Here is a 14,343-nt window from a genome sequence, read left to right on the forward strand (position 1 = left end):
TGGAAGGTGATTGGCTCTTGGGGCTCTGACCTCATCCATGGGGTAATTCATCAATGGCTTCATAACTCGATGCCATTGTTGGAAGGTAATGGAGACTGGAGCTGGGGCCCAGGTGGAGGGGGTGGGTCATGGGGGCATGGTGGCCTGGGGTATTATTTCTTTCTTGTTTTCCTTTGGCAGGGGCAGTACTTAAGATTGGGCCAGTAGCACTAAGGAGCATCTACCACTAAGCTACACCCCCAGCCCTTTTAAAATTTTTTTACCTTTGAGACAGGATCTTGCTAAGTTGCCCAGACAGGACTCAAACTTGCGATCCTCCTACCTCAGCCTCCCTTAGCACTGGGATGACAGCCATGTGTCACTGCCTGCTGGGAGCTGTGCCTTGTCTCTGGCCCCTTCCTTGTATCCTGGCAGCTTTCATCTACCATGTGCTTCCACCATGATCTTTTTTCCTCACCCCCATGAGTCAAACCAAAGCTTTCCTCCTTTACATTGTTACTCTCTGGTATTTTGTGACAGCAACATAAAGCTGATTAATACACCCCCCAACACTTGTGGGGAAAGTTAATAGTCAGTGTAACAATGAAGCCTCTAACTGATGAGTAGGCCACGAAGGTTCTGTCATTGTGGACAAATCAATTCCACTATTACAGGACCGAACTAGTTATCACAGAAGTGAGTTAGTTATAAAAGGAAGGAATTTGCCCCCTGACACACACAACACCTTGTGATTCCTTCACTGTATTATGGTGCAACAAGAAAGCCCTCGATAGATTTGGCCCCTTGATCTCAGACTTCCCAGGCTTCAGAACTGCGAGCCAAATGAACTTCTGTTGTAAATAACTTTCCCAGTCTGTGGGATTCTGTTACAGCAGCAGAAGACAGATGAAGACATCCCTGTGTTCCCAAAAAAGAAGCAGAGGCTTGAAGAAGTTAAGTAATTTATACAAAGCCCAAAGCCAGGAAGTAGTGGAGCTGGGATTTGTGCCCAGAGCCAAGGCACTTAGTCATCATTCTATAATGTTTCTCCTCTCAGAAAATCAATGAGGGCCAAATGCTTTAGTTACTCAAAGAGTAAAGAGCTCCCTGGGAACTGGGGGAATCAAGGAGGGTTTCTGTCCAGTCTTCCACTGGAGAGTAGGTCCATTCATTTATTTAACCAGTGTTTATTGAGTACATAACATAATCAGGAACAAGGTTGGAGAGGTTATGCACAATGCATAGCTTCTATTCACAGTATAAAGGGAAAGAAAAATAAACAACCAAACACTAGAGGAGCAGGAGGAGACCCTACGCTCTCTTAAGGGTCACACTCAACAGTTCCTAAGGCCAGGCATGGTGGCGCACGCCTGTGATCCCAGCACTCATGGGAGGCTGAGGCAGGAGGATCATTCTGAGTTCAAGACCATCCTGGGCTACAAAGTGAGCTCAAGGCCAACCTGAGCTGCAGAGTAAGACCCTGTCTCAAAAAGACAACAAACAAACAAACAAACAAACCAAACCAAAAAACAGTTCTTTGAGGAAAAAGTAAGCAAGTCCCTCAAGGATGGTGTCTTAGTCTTGTCTTGTGCGCTGTAACAGAGCGTTGGAGATTGGGAAGTTTATAAGCAATAGAAGTTTATTTGGCTCACAGTTCTGGAGACTGACAAGTCCAAGATCAATGGCTGCATCTGGAGAGGTCCTTCTTACTACATGGTAACATGGCAGAAGACAGCACATGCAAGACAAAGACAGCAGGGAAGAGACCAGATGCATGCTTTTATCAGGAATCCATTCCCATGATAATTATCCCACTGCTCTGATAACAGCATTAACCCCCTCATGAAGGCATGGCCCCCCAGGCCTAATCACCTCTTAAAGGTTCTGCCTCTCACCCATGCGGCGTCAGGGATTAAGTTTCCAGCACGTGAACTTTGGGAGATGCACCCAATCCACAGCATTCCTCTCTGCCACCTAAGATTTATGATTTTCTCATGTACAAAACTCTATCCTTCCATCCCAATAATCCTAACATCTTAACTTATTCCTCCACCAACCCAGGTTCAAAGTCCAGAGTCTCATCCGAATCACATACGGGAGAAACTCAAGGCATGATTCACAAATTTTTCTTCCACAGCCTGTGAAATACATACTTCCCAAATATACCTGTGCTGTTGGCATAGGATAGACATTTCTATTCCAAAAGGGAGGACTAAACAAGAACAATAGAGTAGTGAGTCTCAAGTAAGAACAAAACCCAACAGAGAAAACCACATTAAGTCTTAAAGCTGGCGGACAGTCACCTTGGACTCCATGCTGCAGTCTTGGCAACTGGGGTGAGGGCTGGGCAGGACAGCTTCAGGCAGCCTTCTCCCATGGCTTCTCAGGACTTTTGGCCATGCAGTAGCTCTGGGAAGCTGGCATCGTGTACCTGCAGCTTTTCCAGCTACAGTTGCATTCCCAGTGACTCTACAGGCGTGGCTGCTCCATAGGAACTTCCTGGGTGCTCTGCAGGGATTTCACTCCTATGGCTCTGATGGGCATTGCCCTGGAGGGGGCTCTCTGTCCTGCAACGTTCTCTGTCAGGATCCCAGTCTGTCTGTAACCTGCTTTGAAATCTAAGTAAAGACCATCATGAGCCACAGCCTTTTCATTCTCTGGTCCCATAGCACTGTCACCATGTAGAGGCCACCAAGGTTGACAGCTTATATCTCCCAGACAGACAGACAGAGCCACACCTGGGCCCACCCGTACCATAGCTGGGAGAGCCTAGGGCTGCTGCACTGGAATTCAGGCAACAGAGTCCCGAGATGGAACAGGGCCATGATGCTAATGTCACGGAGATCCTGGTTTGCCTTGAAGATCCCTGAAATGACTTCAGCTGCATCTCCTTATTGTTTTGATGAGTAAAACTTGGCTCCCTTCCACCCTTATCAATCTCTTTAGCAAGCAGGCACTTGGCCACACCCTCCATATTCTCTCTCGGTGCATTTTAAAATTCTTTACATGGCCAGGCTGAGAGTTTTCCAAATCATTACGTTCTGCTTCCATTTTAATTACAAAACCCATTTTTTTTTTTATATAAAACCCATCTTTACACCATTCCTCTCTTCTCTCATTTTACTGGATATGGCCCAAAAAAAGCCAGGCTACACCTTGAATGCTTTGCTGCCTAGATGTTTCTTCTGCCAGATTCTTGTTCATCACTCTTAAGTTCACCACCCCACAAAGCCTTGGAGCACAGACATAGTCCTGTCAAGCTCTTTACAATTGTGTAACAGGATGGCTTTATTCCAGTTTCCAATTCCTTGTACTGGGTTCCATTAGAGACTGCATCAGATTGGCCTTTACTGTCCATATTTCTACCAACATTCTGATCATGGCTACTTCATAATCCCCAAGAAGATGTGAGCTCTCCATACAGCTCTTGCCTTCCGAGCCCTCAGCAGAATTGCCCTTAACACTTCATGCATAGCAATGTAGGCTTTCCTAGCCTGCGCCTCCAAATTCTTCCACCTTTTACCCTTTACCTCCCTTTCCACATTTAGCAATAGCCCCATTTCCTGGTAGCAATTTCTGTCTTCATCCATTCTCTGCTGTTATAACAGAATACCAGAGTGGGTAATTTATAGCTGGAGGGTAGGAAGCCTAAGATTGAGGGACTGCACCTTGTAAGGCCATCTCATAGTGGGAGGGATCACATGGGCAAGAGAACACAGAGACTTGAGAAAGAGAGCTGAGAAGGGAGCTGGACTGATCTTTTTCTTATTAGAGAGCCACGTCTGTGATAGCGAACCCACTCCCACAGTAACCACATCCACTCATGCAGGCAGTGCCTTCCTGACTTTGTCACCTTTTCAAGGTCCCACCCCTTGATTGCACTGGAAATTAAGTTTCAAATGCTTGAACTTTGAGGGACATATTCCAACCACAGCACATGGGAAAGTGTGGAAGGAGAGGTGGAGGAGGGGCAGTGGTGGAGGCTTGAGGGCACCGCATGGGGTCAAAAGCTCAGGGAGATGAGATAGTTCAAAGAAATCCTAAGGATTGCTATGGCTGAAGCCAGCGGTAAAGTGGGGAAGCCCTCTGAGTCCTCCTAATGTGCTGAGCACTTGGCGCTCTTTTACTTCTTAGCGTGGACAAAGTATGGCCCGTGAGCCAAACACAGTCCTCTGCCTTTTTCTGTACAACTGATGAGCTAAGCATGATCTAGAGATGAGCATTTGCAACTGATTTTGAGGAGAGGGAACGCTAAATTCTCACTGAGCAAAATGTTACCCTCCTCCACAAAGAGAATTCTGTTGTTCTCATTAGCAGATGTATATTACAAAAAATTATCCTCAATTGTTATTACTTTTTCTGGCTCTATTGAAATGCAATTGGCAGATTAAAATTTTATATATTCAAGGTGCGATATAATGATTTGATTTCCATATACACTGCAGAATGATTACCACAATCAAGTTAATACACCACATCACGCAGTCACCTTTCTGTGCATGTAGCAGTGAGGTGAGGACATTTAAGATCTACTCTGTTAGTTAACTTCAAATCTAAGATACAGGATTATTAACTATGGTCACCATGCCATATGTTAGGCCCCCAGAACTTCTCATCTTACCAGTGAAAATTGGTATCGTCTCATAAATATCTCCCTATTTCTCTCACCTTCGTCGCCCGAGCAGCCATTTTGTTTTCAAATGCTTTTGTGAGCTCTAAATATCATTGTGATAAATTTTGTCAGTAAAAATTTTGTGGATATTTATTTGTTCTTTAGCTTTCAAAGGACCTACATGATCACCTCTGTTTTGCTTCTTAACCCCTCAAACCAGAAATATTTACTATCTGATCCTTTATAGGAAAATCTTGCCAACCTATTCTTCCAAATGCCCATAGGCATTGTTCTTATTTAAAGCTGGGGAAACTGAGGTACAGAAAGACTGAATAGTGTGACAGGTCACAGAAAGAAGATGCAGGCAGGTAGGACTTGAACAAGGTATGCTGCTCCTGGGCCCTGCACTCTGATCTGCACTTCTGTTTGCTGAGGCCCAGGAAAGACAGAAAGGGCCAAACCAAGCCGTGAGGAGAGGAAAAGAATCAGATCCAGCTGCCCAGGTGTGGAGACCAGCAGGAAGGAGGCACATTACCCCACTGCCCCCTCCATACACAGTGAGACTTCCCTGGCTAACCCAATTGCCATGGGCCTAGAGATTAAGACTTGTTTTCCTGGCAGAAGAAAATTCCTGGTGAGGGTAGCTGATTTTTCACTTGGATGATTGGAAACATTTATAATACTGCAGGAAATGCTGGAGGAAGAGCAGGTCTGCTGGGCTAAGGGGTGACAGAGGGAATGCTGCACTCATACAAGCTGACCTGCAGGTTCTTTGGGGGTGAGTATGTGGCCACGCCCAGCAGGAAGCTGGAGGAAAGGTCTGAGCTCAGGGTGCAGCCAGAGCTGGGAGTCGTGGCAATGGCACTAAAGCCTTGTGTGTGTGCGGGGGGAGGGGTGCTGGGGATTTAGCTCAGCGGCACAGTGCCTGCCTGGCAAGCGCAAGGTCATGAGTTCGATTCCTGGTACCAGAAAATAAAACAAAAAAACAAAAAACAAAAAAACAAAATAAAGCCTTGGGGAATGGGAATTATAGACTCAGCAAAGAATTATCTCCTATGTTGATGGGAGATGGAGTTCATGCCCTCAGATGGGGGTAGAGGCAGAGGACTGTCTCATCTTTGAAGCTCTGGGATGAAGAGGGGCAAGGGTTCCTAGGTTCACTGGATCCTCAAGAAGGAAACAAGGTTTTGTTGTTGTTGTTTTGTAGGTTTGTGTGTGTGTGTGTGTGTGTGTGTGTGTGTGTGTGTGTGTACGCATGCTAAGGATTGAATTTGAACCCAAGGCCACATTGTACCACTGAGCAACACTGCAGCCTCAGTTATTTCGGCTATGTCATTCTGTGATATCTCATACACACACACTACAAAGACTTACAAACGATATGATTTTAAAACCCCAGTGTGTATATTAACTTACACAGCATTATCTGATTCGTTTCAGAGGCTGACGACTTAAACAGTATGAAAATTTCCAAGCAAAAGTGGGGAGAAAATGCTCAATACACCTGAGAACACAAGGAGAGTTTCCGTCCAGCAAAGTTTCAGAAAAACAAAGGAAGACACATCCTCCAACTGCATAATTCCTACCCAGACAAGTAAGAGTCTTTGGTTATCTATTTATGCCCTGCCCATCCCAGGGCTCAGAGGAGATCAGACAAGCTTAAAAGAAACTAATTTCTAGCATTCTCCTTCCCTCTTCCTTGTATTGGTGTGGCCTCCCTACTCCAGGGGAAGTCACTGTGAGCCCTGCAGGAAACAGCAGATGAGGCAGGTTTGGGATGAGCAGATGAGGCTGGCAAGGGACATATTGAGCTGAACAGGAAGAGAAGAGGATGCCTAATTGGGACAGGATGGAATCTACCTTGCCAACTGAGAAGAGTCTCCTAGGCCTAATTCTTCCCCAAGCGATCCTGGGAGAAACGAACCATGCAAAGTTCTAGAGGAAGTGTGGGTTCACTGGGGTCATGGGCATGAGGAGCCTCTGAAATGTTTGTTGCAACTTCCTCTGGGTCTGTAAGGTTCCTGTGTGCAAGGTATAAAAAGGTGATCCCACTGCCCCTGGCCCCCACCCCACAAGTCCACAGCTAGGATCAATGGCAGGATAAGAGGACATAGTTTCCCACTTACCATGTGGACAAGGCAGAATTGTACATTGTCCCCACCCCCGGGTGTGCTTGTCCTCTTGGTTCCATTCATTCATTTGCAGAAAGAACAGTATCCAGAAAGTAAACGCTGTGGAAATCCTGATGGTGTGGCAGGGTTCAAACAACTCCACAACTCAGACACCAATTAACTTTTTACTCTGAATAAAAAAAGGAGAGGTCATTGTTTTAGTTGCTTTCCTGTTGCTGGGACATCCACAACTTAAAAGAGGAGAGGTTTATGTTGGCTCACGGTTTTGGTCCATGGCTGGCTGGTTCTAAGGCAGACACGGTGGCAGAGAGTCACGGAAGAGGAAAAGGGGTTCAAACCATGGCAACTGGGAAGCAGAGAGAGAAGGCATGAGCTGGGGAGGAAGATACACCCTCCTGGGTCATGCCCCAACCAAGGCCTCTTGTTCTAATACCACATTCAGCTAGGCACTTACCAGTGGATTAATCAGATGAACTGCTATGATCCAGAAGCCCCATCTCTGAACACATGAGACTTTTGGGGAACATTTTAGATCTACACCATAACAATCAGTCTGGGCCATGTCATGAGCCCTGATCTGGCCTGGATTTGATGCTACGAAGGACATCCAGGAGGGACTTTGGAAAACTGCAGCCACACTTGGGGGCCACTGAGGTTCCACAAGTAAATTACCGCTCTGTGTTCTAAGTGGAACACAAATCCATAAGCTCTCAGAAGTCTTAAAAGAAAAAAAAAAAGATGTAACATAGTCCCATATCCAATATGAGCATGAGATTTTTGGAAGATAGCTTTGAAAGGAAAATTCTTGTGCAAAATAATGTGCAATAGTGGTATCAATAGAAACAATTCCTTCTTGTGGTTTGAAGGAAGCATTGGATGTGGGTGGAGGAGAGATTTATATATTTACCTCTGAACTTGATTTGATTTTAATATTTCATCATTTATGAACAGTTCCCAAGTGCCTTGTCAGGAAGAGTTGCTTATTAAGTCACTGAAAACGTCTTATGAAAATAGCAGACAATCTAAACTGTGACTCATTTCAGAGTCCCAGTGGCCCTGGTTCAACTAGATCCTGCAGTGAGTTAAACAAGTGTGCAAATATGTGCTCCATGTCCCTTTCCAGGCCAAATTCAGTACTGACCCAGGAGTAAACAAGGATTAATAAGGCACAGCCTGTGTTTGAAAAGAGTTCACAACCCAGTGAGGCAGGAGCAGATTAAAAAACAAGACTGTACAAGATAAGGTTAAGCCATTAGAGATAAATTAGGTCACTGAAGTTGGGTTGATGAAGCGTGGTTTTCTACAAAGTTCCCTGGGAACATGGAAGAGGGAAAATTAACCCAACCTAGGTGTGCCTGGAAAAATTCAAGGCACAGACCCTTGAACGCTGTTGTGAAGAACGAGTAAGCTTTTGGAAGCAGCAACTGGAGTCTTCTCAGCAGTGCAGGAAAGGATCAGAGTCTGGTTCTTCACAGCCAGTAGAAGGACAGAGAAGAGCTGGGCAACCTGGTGTATACGACAGTGGCAAGAGAAAGAAGGTGAACTCAGAGTGAATGTGAGTCTGGAAGGTTCTAAGGCTGGGAAGGCACAGGAGGGCAGTGTTTTACATGGATTCTTCTGACAGGCTCTGGGCTGCCAAGCAGAGCCATTCAAGGAGATTCACCTCAAAGCACACAGTGTTGTCACTGTTGTTTCTCTCATTCAGAAAAGTAACTTATTTCTCAACTTTCTTTGCTTAGTTTCAAGGAGCACTTATACCTCAAAACACGGGTATGCAAACTACCTTTGTCAATAAAGTTTTATTGGAACACAGTCATGTCCATGCGCTTCAGTATGGTTTGTTGCTGGTAACTGTACAATGGCTGTTTCCCAACAGAGTTCAGTAGTCGCAACTGAGACTGATGGACAAGACACGAAATATTTGTGACTTGATATTTTATGGATCAAGTTTGCTGATCCTTGCCCCTAGGTTCCCCAAAGTCATTGCCACCTTTTCTATCAGATCAGAAACACTGGAGGTCACCTTGAAGTTTGTTTCACTATCCTTTTTACTGTTCACCTCTATGTTTATTAGGTGTCTAGTTACTTTCCTGTTGTTGCTGGGACAAAATACGCGACACCCAAAATTAAGGAAGGAAAGGTTTATTTAGCTCACAGTTTGTGGAGGTTTCAGTCCATGCATAATCAGCTGGCTCCAGTGCAGGGTGGCGCATGGCACAGGAGCAATACTTTAAGGCAGCATAAGACAGCAAGAGCACCAGGGGGAAAACAAGCCTCTTTTCCTCCCTTATATTGTATTCTGGCTCTCCATCCACACCATCTCCAAGCTCTCCTCTTCCACAAACTGAGGATGTTTACAAAGTAAGGACCCTGGCCCCCTGCTGAATCACTTAGTTGAACTTTTAAACTTCTCAAGTGGACACAAGGAACAACATCCTAGAGTGGTAAGGGAAGATCCTTTTCACCCCTGGATGTAGAACTGCTGAGTTACTTAGTTAAGCTTCTAGACTCCTCCAGTCAACACAATGCATCAACTATAACACTAGGTATTCGAGTTCAACTGCACTCATCAAGCCAGTACTGCAGCGCAAGATGGAGGATCATCTACAGAAAAGACAGAGACTATGAGCAGCAGAAGCCAGGCAAGTATGGGCAGGACCCCAAGGATGAGGCCAGCACCCTGCCATGGACCCAGGTATACTGATCATAGCAGAATTTGAACTTTTCATTACATCCTCATTGATAGGACAGAACCAGCTAAATGGTTGTGTTGTTGGTTACACAACCTCCTCCAAAGCATGTGGATTAGTGAGCTGGTGTCAAGTGAGCTGATGTCAATTTTAGGGCCATCTCTAACACACTACTACAAGTTTGAGGACTTACTCTTGTCCTGTTCAACGTTTTTATTGGCACAAATGAACCATGTCTTAATCTATTTTCTGTGGCTATAGTTGAATACCACAAGTTGGGTAATTTATAAAGAATCAAGGTTTACTTAGTTCATGGTTCTGGAGGCTGGACTGTCCCATGGTGCTGGCATCTGGTGAGGGCTCTTTGCTGCAGCATAGCATGGCAGAAGAGCATCACACAGTGAGACTGAGCAAGTATACTACATTAGGCCTCTCTTCCCCTTTTTATAAAGCCATCCATGCCCGTCATGGGGGCCCCACCCCCTTAACCTCATCTAACCCCAACTACTGCTCAGAGGCTCTACCTCCAAATACCATTAGCATAGAAATTTGGACACTGTATCTCCAACATGTGTTTTGGACGTATGTGTCCAAACCATCACAAATCACAAGTTGTGCTCATCAGTGTGGAGTTTGTGCCCAGTGAGGGAGGAGGGACAGCAAGTAACTGGCAGTGATATCTCAGAATATATGTTCCACTGGACTCTCGCTAAGCTAGAGAAGTGGCCAACGTGTGCTTTTGCCAGCAAGGCAGCCTCTCCTAAAGGAGGGACATGGAGCTCTGGCAGGCACATCCCTAATATTCTCAGGCCCCAAGGCACCAGTACAAATGCAGGCCAGCCAGCCATATGTCCAAATATTTACAAGTTATAAATCAGGCAAACAAACTGCTCCGTAAAAATGTGTCCTGTCATCCGCCTTGATAAATAACACACACACCTTCTTCACCACCTGCAAGCCTAGGTTTAAGTGCAGAATTCTTAGACTCCTCACGCTGTAACTTGGCAGCTTAGGGTGAGAAAGCCACTAGCCGCTTCCCCAACTTTCAACTCCCCCTTTTGTTATCTAGGCAGCTCCTGGACTTCGGTGTAGAATAGCTCCAGCTGCTTCCTCCTTCTTACTGCCCCACCAGTCACCTCCTCCACTGGGTGCCACTAATCAGACGTTGCACTCTGACTTCTATCTTGGACATTAATTCCTCAGCTTCTTCAAGCAAATACTGACCTAGTGCTTACATTTGGCACAATTCTCTAGGAACTGTCCCCAATGAAATCCCTAGCCTCCAAGCTGGGAGGGGGAACCCAGTCAACTCCCACCTGCCTTCCAGCTCCTGGGTCAGACACAGTGATCTCTAACCCCCTCCTACTACCTGTGCCAGTAGCTCTTGAACTTAACCATGAAGGACCAACACATATTCCTGCAAAGCTGGGGCAGCTGGAGTGGGAGGTAGTCCTACCCACAAGCAATCTATTTCTCTGAGTCCCAGTGTTTTTATTTTCAAAGGTTTACATGCTTTCGAGAAAATGTTTTGATCACTGAAATACAATTTGTGAATAACATACATTCCAAAAAGTACACAAAAAGTAAACATACAGCTTAGTGAATTATCACAAAATGAATATCAGGTAAACAAAGGCCCCTGGTACCTCCCTTATGTCTCAGTATTTTTTCCTCAAAGAAAATCAACCACTATTCTGGTCATGGATACTATTGCTTGGCTTTGAGTTTTTAAAAATGCTGTGTAAATAAATCAAACAGTATGAATTTCTTCATGTACGGTTTCTTTCACTCACTACAATGTTTATGAGATTCATCTATGATGGTGTGTGTAGCTCTAGGTCACTATTTTCAAAGCTGTGGAGTAATTCATTACATGAATATATCAAAGTTTATTTATAATACATATCACTGTTGATGAGTACTTAAGTTGTATCCAGTTGTTGGTTACTGATCGATAATACTGCCCTGAATGTTCTCATGAATATTTGTTGGTGCACAAGGACACAAATCTGTATATCTTTAAAAATGGACTGCAAGATGATGAAGTTTTACATATTTAACTTAGCAGATGTTTTCCTTTTCCCAGAATGATCAAACCAATCTGTACTCTCATCTCCAATCCATGAGAGTTCCTGTTGCTCCATCCTTTCAGGAGTTTTGTTTTATTCTTCTCCATGAGATAGTCACATCTATGTTGAAAATGTATAAAGCCTTTTGGGCAACAAGGAAGATGATGCTTGTAGACAAGACACCAAGTGTATCCTGTGGCTTCACCTGCCTCCAAGTGGAGGAACTCAACTATTTACTAACGAAGCTGACCTCTGGAAGGTTCCTCATTCAGTTTCACGGCTTTCTGACGTTCTACAAATTGCTCCTTCTCATAGGCCAGCTTCCTCCTCCAGCCAGGATTGCACCCACCTCCTTTGTGGCTGGGCCCGAAGACCGACCTAATGCTGACCTTCAGTCTTTTTTGCAAAGGCAGTGTTTGTCCAAATAATATTAGTTTGACTGCAGGTTCATCTCTTTTGTCGCTTTGGTTAGTCGCTGAGTCCTTTCAAGGTAACGGACCGTGTACTTCCTTCCCAGGTACCTCCGTCACCTGAAAGAATACTTGGGACCCTGCAGGGAGCAATCAGTATTTGCTAACTGACTGACTGGCTCAGTGTAGCTTAAAATCCATCTTTATTTTTATATGATAGTTTAAATGATTTAATGAGTGGCTGTCACTGACAAGGCACTTGGAGGCTGTGCATAAAATGACACAATAATATAAAAATAAAGCTTTGCCCAGAGACTAATACACAGAACAGCCTTCCATATGCATATTGCTCTTTCAGTGAAGAAAACCATTCTTCCTTGGGTCAACTGGAGTTGTTTCATTGATAATAAGTAAATCTGCATTCTCTCCTTGTGCTTTATTCGAATGCTTACAAAAGCAGGCATCCTATATAATATTCATTTTGGCAATGAATATGCAAAAAGGGCTGCATCTCTTTATTTAGAGATTTTAAACATTGCAGTCATGCTCATCCCAGTGACTCTGTGCTTGTACATCTAAGACAGACTCATTTCTCAAAGTCATACTTAAATATCTCAAGCGGCAGTGCTGGCCTTGCGGGTGCTGCGCAACATACAACGGAGGAAGAGAACTTCATTCATTGGAAAAAAATACAAAGGAATGGTGCGGCTCTGGGCATTTGTACTTAGGGAGCAGCAGGGCCAGAGGAAGGAAGAACAGAGACTTCTAGGGGAGCCAAGTGTGACAGTCTGGATGTTGGCTTCATCATAGAGCAGGGTGTGGGAGTTGTCCTCCAACTTAACGACTCGCCAAGTGAGGTTTACAATTTTTTCTCACTTCCACGTTTTGTAGGCAAGGTTTGTCTCTGCTACTTGCAATGATCTAAATTCCAGTACCGCTGACAAGCCAGATGGCTACCTGGACCTAAGCGTACACACTGCCTCCTCACTACGGCTCTGCTCCCAACTGGAAATCTTGGAGGGAGGGGGTTTCATTTCATTCATTTTTTTCATTCATTTATTCATTTTTAAAATTAGATGCTGAGGCAAAACAAAGCAAAAAAACCAGTTACCTAACACCCGCTCTAGGCCAAGTGTTGACCTTCGTGTTTAGGATGTGTCCTGATCCGATTTTATTTCAATAAATACACATGGAGTTGTAGGCCAGCATCCGAGTGAGTGCTCTGGAGGGAGTGTGTAGCAATGAAAATGTGTATCAGAAGGATCTGACTGAGGGAGGTCGGGAGTGTCTTTGAGGAAGTGATAACTGGGCTGGTATCTGTTAAGTGAGCAGGTGAGTTAACTGCGAAGAGGTGGAAGAGGGAAGCTTGACGGAATAGGAACAATTTGTGCAAAGGCCCTGTGGGGGCAGACAGGGAGAGAGAGAGGGAGAGAGACTCACATGAGGACATGAAGGTCTGTGTGGGATGGTGGAGGGGGGAAAAGGTGTGAGCATGAACATGTGGGACTCGAAGGAGCTTCGTCCTTACCTGAGCGCGAGGCTGGCACACATGGGAAGCTGGGCAGAGGACACGGAGCGCTTGGTTACACAGCCTGGGCGTGGGACTGGGAAGCCAGGAAGGAAACTGTTGTACTTCTCGCCTCTGCAGCTGCTGTCCCAGGTCAGCGTCCTGACTCCATTACGGGCGTCTCCAGACAGCTGCACACTGTCGGCAGCCTGCTCTCCCAGCTTTGAGGTGATAACAGGGAGGACTTGGGTGGCAGAGGGGCCATGCTCCAGCGGTCCGGATCTGCTCTCCTCTCCAGCCTCTTGGGCTGGAAGCAGGGGCTCCTTGCTCACAAACCCAGCCACGTTTCTCTCTAACAGTCTGACAGGGAAGCCTGGTTTTGACTTTAATAGAACACAAGGCGTCCAAACAACTGGTATCATCTCTCCTGAAAAGTGACATGTGGCTTTCGTGTGCTGAGGCTTCAATTCCCAACCAAGATTCAATCAGACAAATTCAAAATATAAACGCTCCTGATTCAATGTACAATGCTAATAATAAAACATATCATAATAATATTTCCATACCCCAGGTATTCAACACTTAGAGATTCAAAAGATCTGAAAAAAATCTTTCTGTTTCAAGCTATTGTCATGCAGAGCATGCAAGCACAGCCTTAAACCTGAGAGGGAGGGAAGTGTGGGGACAACAGAGAAAGAGGGAAGGAGACTGTTGATTATTATCTGTTAAATACGGTTGCCGGCCTCAGGTGTGGTGGCACACACCTGTCATCCTAGCACTCAGGAGGGAGGCTGAGGCAGGAGGATCATCGCAAGTCTGAGGCCAGCCTGGACTACACAGTGAGTCTAAGGCCAATCTGAACTACATGGCAAGATACTATCTCAAAAAAAAAAAAAAAAAAAAAAAAAACTATGGTTGCCATGGAACAGGGATTCCCCACTTCT

General features: G+C 45.1%; 1 long non-coding RNA gene across 2 annotated transcripts in view; it reads right to left on the reverse strand.

The window, feature by feature from the left end:
- LOC106149342 overlaps nucleotides 1-14,343 on the reverse strand; it is a 32,494-nt gene that overhangs the window by 2,879 nt on the left and 15,272 nt on the right. Inside the window, exons 2-3 of one of the 2 annotated variants that reach the window (XR_001235479.1) lie at nucleotides 6,718-6,892; nucleotides 1,841-2,597 (exon numbers count right to left, since the gene is read on the reverse strand). This is a non-coding gene — a long non-coding RNA (uncharacterized LOC106149342). Of the gene's footprint in view, nucleotides 1-1,840; nucleotides 2,598-6,717; nucleotides 6,893-14,343 lie in introns of those variants that run through there. The other variant, XR_001235478.1, reaches the window with a different exon arrangement.

This window comes from Chinchilla lanigera, unplaced genomic scaffold, assembly GCF_000276665.1.
Source record: "Chinchilla lanigera isolate Chin_1 unplaced genomic scaffold, ChiLan1.0 scaffold00042, whole genome shotgun sequence".
Lineage (NCBI taxonomy): Eukaryota > Metazoa > Chordata > Mammalia > Rodentia > Chinchillidae > Chinchilla > Chinchilla lanigera.